Source organism: Pinus tabuliformis, chromosome X (genome assembly GCF_031772625.1).
Source record: "Pinus tabuliformis cultivar Carrire ecotype Pingquan chromosome X, CPIR1, whole genome shotgun sequence".
In the NCBI taxonomy this organism is placed as follows: Eukaryota; Viridiplantae; Streptophyta; class Pinopsida; order Pinales; family Pinaceae; genus Pinus; species Pinus tabuliformis.
In genome coordinates, this window is record NC_142308.1 from 83356067 (window position 1) to 83364103 (window position 8037).

The window sequence follows — 8037 nt, forward strand, 5'->3', positions numbered from 1 at the left end:
ATTCTAATGAAAATTTTCCAATTCGGAAAAAATTTGATAATATACATCATAAAGATTTGAATATATATACTTTATTTTTTCTAGTAATAATATATTTCCATTTTTTTTTCTCTGATTTATCTTAGATTTTGAATAATTTTAAATAACTCTAAATTATATAACCACTTTTAAGATACAATTAAAAATAAAATGCCCATAATTCCTCTTCCCACTAAAAACTTAAATCCAAAAAGTCTAATAGATAAATACATATTTAGAAAATCACTATTCTAAACTTATTTATTTAAAATCAGTTAAAATATAAATATATTAGAAAATAAATAGTAACCACTTTCATAAATTTTCTCTTTTCCTAATTTATATTTAGCTTTCCAACCTTACTAAAAATAAAACTTTTCCAATTTACATCTTTTCTTTTTCTATTTCCTTTCTTTTTCTAAATGAAAATAATTATGTGTTCAAACTTCAGAGCTTAACCTTATATGTCCAAGAATCTTGAGCAAAGTGATCCTAACATTTCCAAACTAACACTACCTTGTAACTCCTTAAAAAGCCCTAACGTTTCGAAGCCAGTTCTCGTGACCATGAAGTATTGCTTTCTTTGAGGACTCTCAACCGAATAAAACCCTAAACGAGCCGACTCAAATTTCCTCGAATAATTTGCTCTACGAATAAAATTGACGAATTTCCGCATTTTTTCCACGATTCGGAAGTATTTTGGTAACTATGCTTCTTACCCAATTTTATCCTCAACCGTCGATGATGATTTTCGATGTCTTGACATTACCGCGTGGAATAAATTTTAACAAGAAGTCCCAGTAAAACAGCCTGGACTAACTTCTGGTAACGAGCTATAGGTTTATTTTACTGTTCTCGATGCATTTTCCGATGATGTATCTCCGGACATGTTTTTCAGAGATCGGTCCGATAAAGAGACCTAAAAAGAAGAGAAAGGTAACCAATAATTGGGTTATTTGATGAATCAAGTTATTAAGAGGGGCAAGTTATAAGAGGAGTTGGGGGTGTGGTGCCATTATCATACTGGAATCAGGGAGATTCTGTCACTTCGGGTGGAAGGCAGGATAAGGCACAAACAACAAAGTCTTATAAGGGGTTTTACTGCTAGCAAAATGGTTAAGATTGGATCAAATCTCTATCCACAAAAATGTAGATAAAGTGAAAGACCACACTTCTTTCCACCCCTATCCTTTCCAACTGGATGAAGCATATTAGGAGATTGGCAATCAACTTTCAAAACATATCTTACTCTCACATCTACAAAGAGCAAAACCAAGTGGCGAACCTTCTCTCACAGAGCGGTATTCACTCCTCACGTAGCAGCGTTCGCACATGGCGTGTTCTTGAACTCCGGGTCTTTCACTTCTTCATAGAGTTTCTGTTATTGCTCTCTGGATACATCACTGTGCATTTTTGAACTGTGCCTAGAGTATTTGTTATTGCTATTTGAATACTTCCAACTGTGCAATTTTGAAACAAAATTACTCTTTGCATACACTACTGTAACCAGGACTCTTTTATTTGTTATTGCTCTTTGAATACTTCCAACTGTGCATTTTTGTACTGCGCAATTTTGAAACAAAATTACTCTTTGCAGTTAATACTGTAACCAGGACTCTTTCAGTTATAATGGAGTAAAGTAGAAAATTATAGATAAGAATACATAGACAAATCAGTAAAAGATTGAAAATTTATGAGGAAACCTCAGAGAATGTATTCTCTTCTTTGTTAATGCGAAAAGAAAGCGTCCTTATTTTCTTTAAAAAAAATCCGCCCTACATGTAAAATGTTGACTTTAGCACGCAATTTTTATCATGATAACTAACTCAACGTGGAGGATTTTCGGGATATTTAAAGTGATCAAGACGGTCAAAACTGCAAACCAAATAATGTATCGTTCAGAAAAAGCAAATCCATCGATTGCAGGTCTGGAGTCTCGGACCAAAAACAATAATCGAATTAACATTTAGACATCATTTTGATTTTCAAATTTGAAGAAATAGAATATGTACATCTTCAAGTATTTACTTATAAGTTCAAATTCAAAAAAATAAAATATATACATCTTCAACAACGAAATAAATTTGAATATTAAATTATTATTATTTTAATATATTTTTGAAACATGCTTTTTAATAAGGAGACAAAAGCATTCCCATTAAAATAAACAGTCTATATCTTCTCTCCTATGTAACACTAATAAAGTATGAAGTTGTATAATTGTAACATATGCGTAAGGTATCCATGGAGACCAATCGAATACTTCTATTACAAATTACAAGGCAATATCGATGAAACTCATCCTACTAAACAGCCACTTCACCAGTTGGTTAGTTAGGCTTCCTGCAATTCTTGCGGATCTCTCCGCCACTGCCTGTAAGAGTTTTAATGTTCCCCATCTTCACCATGGCGGCAGCAAAGTGCGAGAAGAAGGTGGTCTGGTTGGAGCTGTAGGTGGTCACCTGTGAATCAGTGGAGCCTCCGTTGAAGAGTTGTTGATCAGAGTGGAGAAGTCCCTTCTTGCATTTTAGAATATTGATGTAGTAGTTGCTGTCAAAGATAGTGGAAGTCACATAATCCAACGGCGACAGGTTGCTGTCTCCAAAGCAGGCGGTGCTCGGACATTTCAAACGCAACAAAGTGGAGTACGTAGTGTCTATATTGGTGTCGTTGTAGATATGGGCTCTAAAACTTACGCACCGCGCTTGCCCTATAGTATGACCGCCTGTAGATAGAATATCATATCAGATCAACTTAACACCAGCTATCAATATATACACTGATCTACAGTATTTAAATCTTATTTTCTTTTTATAATTAATTGTATCTTAGTTCTTTTGAAAAGATGCTTCGCCGACCCAACCTCACAGCCCACCAAGGTCCACCCAGCTGTCAGTTAAATTTTTAACAGACATACTAAATATTAAATGAAATGACCAGATTATTGTAGATTTTGTTGGAACTACTACACATCTACATGCAGATTCTTAGTTAGAGTATGTAACTGCATGCAAGATTTTTTTTGCATGTTGGAACTACTACACATCTACATGCGGACTTTTAGTTAGACCATGGGATTGCATGCAAAATTCCTTTTGCATGATTTACTCTTTGATTTGCTCCTTTTTAACTCCGCAACTGACTAGTTATCTTCGGAACTTGTTGTAGGTGTTGAGTCTTCTCATTGATCACCACTATAGTCATTACCTTGGGATCTTCACCCAGTAATGCTATATCATGAGCATTGTAACATAATTTTCTATTGAATCATTCTTCTCTTCTTTCGATTTTCTTTTAGTGTTTTTGCTTTGCAAAGCTGTGTGTTCAACCTTTACTAGCTAGATTCATCTGTACAAGTTTTCTAACACATTTACAGATTTTAGAAACGATTCATACAGAAATAACAAGATCGCGGAGCAAAGTTAATCGAGGTTACTTCAACAACAGAATCACGAGCAGCAACAGCGATAATATCTGCACATGACACGACACCACTGCACGCATTTTCGAGTTGGTTCTTTACGGTATCGATCACCTCGAAGCCCCTTGCTGAATTGTTGTTGGGATTGGCGTACTTCTCGCTAGTGAAGGTCGTGGAATTGTCCAACAGGACGGACCCATCGCAGCCCTGGAACAAGAAATGAAAAAGTGACCGTTGTCAACCTGGTTGAATCAATAATAATAATATGAATTGTTCCACTTACATTAACGAAGCAGTCGTGGAATTGAAGGCGGAGAAGCGACGCCCCCATGCGTTTCTCTTTGGCAACGGCCTGCTTCACCGCGGCTTGCACTATTGACAGCGCCCTCGGACAAGACTTGGCATAAAAGGTGGGGCTTAGTTTTAGGCCAGTGGTGGCATCAGCGATCGAAGACATAATAAACACCATTAAAGCAGTACGCGCGAAACTCTTCATCAAAGCAGCCATTTTTGCTTATGGAATAAGCTCTCCAATGGCAACCTATTTGCGAATTCGCATCCTTGCAGGGATGTTATAGGAGATATGTGAACCCCAATTTAAAAGGGCAGATGTTGGAATGTGGGGAAAATTCGTGAGCAGGGGAAAATAAAAACTCAGTCAAATATAAAGGGATTTTGGGTTACTTGACTTTATTTTGTGTACCGCATTGGTAGAGAGGAGAGGCAACCAATATTTAGGGTGTTATTGGTCTCTTAATGTGTATCGTTATTGTTGGATAATTTTTTTGTTTAAATTCAAAGGATGGACATTTTAATGATGTACATATACAACCACAATTATTAATGGATCATAGTTGCCTTGGTAGAGATCCATGTTTCTAGTAAAGAAGCGTAGGACTGTAGCAGTGCTGTGCTAAGTTTTCAAACTAGATGGCCCACAACATTGTGAAAGAAGAGTCTGGCAAGGAGCAGTCTCTGTTGCCATTTCCACACCAAACAATCACTTCAGTTTTTATGATTGTCACATCAAAACCTACATGTTCACAAAATTGGCCAATCTTTTAGTGCTTTACCTAAAATAAACTCTTCACCCCTTGTGCCTCTATGTGATTGGATGTTGATTCTTGTGGTCGAAATTGGAACCTTTCCAACAATACATCGACGGTTCTTCACATTCCCCGATGCCATGGCTTGAGATAGGGGGCTATACAACTTCATAATCTTCAACCCCATGCCGTGAGATAAGGGGCATTGACAGGGCATCTTTTGTCCATTACGATTAAAAATTGTCTACGAATTATATTTTAAAATTAGATTCACTTTGATGAAATGTGAAAATTTTGTTTTGAGAATTTTAATGGTGTTTGAAATTTTGCATTAAAATTATTATTAATAATAATTATTTTGAGGATTTATGTTTTTTATTTTAATAAAATTGTTTGTTAAAATTTATAAAGTTAAAACTTTAAGATATGTATATCTAAAATTTTATATATTAATTTAATTTCTATTAAAAGTATTTTTAAATTATTATAATTACTTGATAAAAAATATATTTTAAAATTATTTTTATTTTATTAGCTTATTTGAAAAGCTGCTCACGGGGTTTTGGATTGACGGTGAATGGGTGCATTGTTAAGGCACTCATTGTGATAGTTTACTAGTTCAAATCTCTGTAGTGCTTAGTTATTGAACTAATAATATTTATAACCATATTAATTAGAATTAATTGTTCAACATTTTTTAGGTAATTAAATTTAATATAAACTTTTAATCTATTAACACTAAAAATAACAACATTAACGTAGTTTCTAAACAATATTCATGAGAAAAGTAATATTGGGGAACCTTATTTTGAACTAATAATATTTATAACCATATTAATTCGAATTAATTGTTCAACATTTTTTAGGTAATTAAATTTAATATAAATTTTCAATATTTGTTAGGATTGTTTTGGGAGGTATATTTTCACATTGTATATATATTTAATTTTAATTAAAAATATTATAAAATATGAATAATTTCATTTTTATTGTGCTCTTTCTATTTGTTGTGAATATCACAATCTAATATAAATTATGTGCCTTCTATTTTTATAGATATTATAACTCAATATAAATGAAAAATATAAAAATATTTCACATCTACTATAAATAAAATATTTTGATGTCCATGTAAAATAATATAATTTTATATCAACCTTACAAATATAAAATAACACAAGTAAAAGAAAATCATATATATAAGAGGAAGATATATAATTTTATATATAAGAGGAAGATATATAATTTTTATATTTTATAAAAATATTTTTATATATAACTCAAATAAATTACTTGAATACTCATATTCACTAATTTATTTCCATATCAACTTCATATATATCTATATAAAAAGAATAAAAATATAATTTTTTTGATGTTGATTATAATAAAATATTCAGTGCCCACAAAGAAAAAGTAATTGAAAGACAAAAAACAATTACTTTCTCATAGAAGGAAAAGAAGAGATATGTAATTTATTCAGTTCTTAATTTAACATTAATATGTTACATTTAGAAAATATTAATAATAATAAACAATTCAATGTGTATCATAAATAAATATTTCAATATGCAAGGCTAAACAGTATCGATGTCTATTTAAAAATATATCACTAATAAAAAAATATTTTAATATGGAGAATGTGGTCCATAAATATTATATTTCAATAGTCATGTCAAGTGAAAAATTTCAATGTGGTTTATATATATATCCATAATAAACATCAAAACACTTCTAAAATCTAAAAAGTCATAAAAAATAACTACATTATAATTTTATTTTCAATTATATATATATATATATATATATATATATATATATATATATATATGCAACAAGATTCTTAACCATGAAGAGTCACCCCCATTTGAAGATTCGTAACCATGAAGAGTCACCCCATTTGAAGATTCGTAACCATGAAGAGTCACCCCATTTGAAGATTCGTGATGGGTCTCTTAAATAGAAACAATTCAAGGCTCATCTATCTTGTGGCACATTTTAACCTTTCTTTTTCCATTTGATAATATATTTTTCAAGTTAAGGTTAGAAGCTATTTTATATATCATGTAGCCTAATGCATTGAATGGGCAGGGCAAATATGATTGAATGTGCAGGGCATATATCAACCACTTTATTTTATAACAAAGTTTTCAAATATTTAATTAATTATTTATAATTATTAAGTGGATAAAGAGATTTAATCTTGATTAAATATTCTAAACTATTCTTAGTAATACTTCCAAATCAAAAGTTGAGATTTATCTCAAAGTAATTATAATGTTTCTTCCCTTTTAATTAAACCATTAATTTTAAAAAAGATCATATGAAAAATATAAAATAAGTTATGGTTTTTTGGGCATGAAGTATTGATAATCCATAGTATTATAACAAAAGTTATTTATGTTTCTTCCCTTTTAATTAAACCATTAATTTTAAAAAAGATCATATGAAAAATATAAAATAAGTTATGGTTTTTTGGGCATGAAGTATTGATAATCCATAGTATTATAACAAAAGTTATTTATAGGTTAAAAATATCTATAGTAAAGTGAGGTGAATATGCACATTTAAAAATTGTGTTACATATATTTTAAAGTTATATATATTTAATTTATACATTAATTATTTTTAGAGTACTAATAATCTAAAATAAAATTATCATTTATTTAATTTTTATATTTTTTCAAAAAATTTGATAGAGTGACCTGAAATAAATTTGGTAGAAGGAACCATAGCCGCATCACCAAGGATGTCGAGGTCAACGAATCATAGCCACCTTCTGAATATGCAATTTGATTATTCGCAAACACAACAGATCCATGACCTCGTTATGAAGAGCGTAGCCGTCAACAAAACAAAACTTAGCGCGGAGAAAATCTCAATTCAATTTTTACAATCCCTCCACGCCCATTTTTAACTGTAATGTTTGTTATACAAAACCCTTCATACTGGAGATTCGTATCTCTGGTGTTGATTTTTATAATTTTCAATATGATATCTTTTCACACATAAAAGTTGGTTGGAGATCCATAAATGCTTTGGCAATGCAATCCAAAGTCCACCATCGACATCGCTGTTTGTGTCGTCCGATAACTGACGCTTTCATTGCTTCGCTAGTTTGTGTCGTCGGATTGACTCGCTGCACAAACGAATAATCGATGCTTCCCCATTTGGGGATAACATTTGTGTGCTTCGACTAATGCACTTCACTTCGAAAGGGATGCGCAAACCGTAAATTGCGGTGTTTGGTTATTAGTCCCTGCCTCCAGCATAGCAGTGACTATAGCAAGCGATTGATCGTTTGACAACCTATTAGTTGATCAGTTGACCTGTTTTTTTTTTTGGTTTTCTAGTATTTTAACCAAAGTTTGATCATAACAATTTTATTCACCTAAATTTTATCCAAAGTTTTAAGACTGAAAGCATTCTACCTCTTATTAGAGGCTTCGCGTGGCCCAATGCAAGAAAATTGAAGCAATACCATTTTATCCAAAGTTCAGACAACCAATATACTTCGAGGCCCTTTCGAGGTCCTTTCCACATGAATATCAA

At 31.7% G+C, this 8037-nt stretch overlaps 1 pseudogene; it reads right to left on the minus strand.

Annotated features, from left to right (window-relative positions):
• Positions 1-2348: 2348 nt before the first annotated feature.
• Positions 2349-3947, minus strand: LOC149138478 (peroxidase 70 pseudogene; annotated as a pseudogene).
• Positions 3948-8037: the final 4090 nt, after the last annotated feature.